Raw genomic sequence first — 2,625 nt, forward strand, 5'->3', positions numbered from 1 at the left:
GAGAGAGAGAGAGAGAGAGAGAGAGAGAGAGAGAGATTGAGGAAGGGAGCGAAAGACATGTCAACATCCCCTAGGCTATGCACTTTAAAGCGTGAAAGGTGAGGGACGTAATTCAAATTATGTCAATGGCAAAATTAAGTAGCGAGAATCTATCTGCTAGAATGTTTCTATTTTCTATGGCAAGCGATATGCGACGAGGGGTTCTGTTCTTCGCTCAGTTTTTGTTCCAACAGCAGGCGTGGAAGTTAGGCCGAGGCCCAGTCGTCTTTGGCTGGCTGGTTTGACAACAGCGAGAGATCGCCCGCCACTTCTTGCCGACTCGATACTGCAAAAGATCGTTTCGGCTACCATCCACGATTTTGGGGTATCGAGTTTGGTAATGAGACACCTCCATCATCATCATCATCATCATCATCATCATCATCATCATCATCATCATCATCATCACCACCACCATTGAGCAGAGTAGGTACGGAGAGTGTTGATAGATTTGCTGATAGACAAAAATATTAAATGAAATGTTTAAAATTTGGTTTATTAAATCGGCTCGACCTTTCACCGCACAGGCTTCTTCAGGATCATCATCATCCTCATTATCATCTTCATGCATGTATACATATGTGAGGCAGCGTGGTGGAATCAGGCTCTCGTCAATTTTTGGGCACATAGAGTTATTGGTATCATCTTAAAGCTTGTTCACTTGTTTTTATTTGGATGAAAAAAATATCCGTTATCTTTAATACAAATCGAGATATTTGAGAATGAAAGAGGTGGGGATCACCTGTTTTCAGAGGTGAAATGAGTGAGAAAATAGCGCCAAAAATTACTTATTTCCTTAGCTTAAGAGTCCGTGGTAAATGAAAGTGTACATCTTTTGTGCCTTTAATCACCGTTTTTCAGAAAAATCCACACAGAAATGAATTCTTTAATGGGCATGAAAGGTGTTAAGCCCCAAAACAAAAATTTGATAAAAATTCACAAACTTGTGGAAAAAATGCAAGTTTCTTCACTTTGATTTTTTTTTTTACGAGAGCCTGATTCCACCACGCTGCCTCACATACGTACATGAATAAACACAAACACAACTTTTCGAATCTGAAAAAAAGGTGATTCAGAATCATTTAAATAAGTGTACAGTTTTATTAAGGAGTCTGAAGTCACTGTAGTTCAATTTTCAGTTTTTCATTAATTTTGTTTAGATATAATCTTGGGAAAGTCCGTCTTCTAAGACACCATGTTTTTCATCTATTTATGTATGTGTTGTTAATAGGTTTACAATTTACAGATCATTTATATATTATAATTGGTCGCTTTTAAGCACAATGGGGCTATCCCGAAAAGCGCTGTTTGAATCGAAGGTAAAGTTTTTGCCCCTTGTTCAGTTTCTTTAGAAGAGAAGGACAGTTTTCTTTATTATCAAACAAATATGCACACCGATCAGGGGCGGCTCGTGGAGCTAAAAAGTGGGCGTGCACAATTAAGCAACAGCAGGTTGAAGATAGTCAAGATCGTAAATGGGATGGTAGTTTCTCTGGGCTGGTGAAGGAGGACCTTATGCTTTTATTTTCATTCTTTTCACTGGTCGCTTTGATTTATTTCTAGAACTAAATCTTTTAGTTAGCTAAGAATCAAGTTCTTTATCCTGCATTGGAACTGAGCTCTCGAGTAATAACTTTCACCACTCCACTACAAAACCATTCAAAGGCACAACTCATAGGACGGTGACTTAAGTATGTCACGTTCACCTCCCTCAGGTTCATGGTCACAGAGTCGCTTAAAATAGCGGAAAGACAATGAACCAATCTGGTCTTATAGATGTAACTCAATAGAATGACCAAACACAAAATGAGAATAGACATCTGCTTTCCTCTTGAAAAAAAAAAAGGATGGTGATCCGAAGATATAACCTCAAATTGTAAGGATTGAATTATCTAATTTAACGTATTCATACAAGGTATCTGATCCCATACAATCGGCGGATTCCAAGTAGTGTCCTTTTAGAAATTTTGATTTATAATAATATTACTGCTTTTATTATTTTAATATTATTTCATTATTTTACTCAAATCAATTCTATTGTTAGTATTATTGTTTTTGATATTGATGTTATGACTGTGTTTCTTCTTCTTCTTCTTCTTCTTCTTCTTCTTCTTCTTCTTCTTCTTCTTCTTGCTGCTGCTGTTGCTACCGTTGGTGTTGTGTTGTTGTTGTTGTTCTTGTTGTTGTTGTTGTTCTTGTTGATGATGTTATTGTTGTTGTTGTTATTGTTGTTGTCGTTATTGATGATGATGTTGATGTTGCTGTAAAACACTAATATAAGGTCGTCAGAACACACCATTCCTTTGATGGAGCCTTGGGTCCGTCTGTACAAAACATCACATCAGGTTCCCTAAGGACGAGGGAACAAAGTGAGAGGAAATGGGATTCTGACCGGGCTCTGTCGTGTTTTACTATCGTATCCATACGACGTGGGGAACTCTGTACTACCACTTAACCCTATCCGTACGTCGTGTTTTACTATCGTATCCATACGACGTGGGGAAGTCTGTGCCACCACTAGACCCTATCCGTACGTCGTGTTTTATTATCGTATCCATACGACGTGGGGAACTCTGTGCCACCACT

Source organism: Aplysia californica, unplaced genomic scaffold, assembly GCF_000002075.1.
Source record: "Aplysia californica isolate F4 #8 unplaced genomic scaffold, AplCal3.0 scaffold01091, whole genome shotgun sequence".
Classification (NCBI taxonomy): domain Eukaryota; kingdom Metazoa; phylum Mollusca; class Gastropoda; order Aplysiida; family Aplysiidae; genus Aplysia; species Aplysia californica.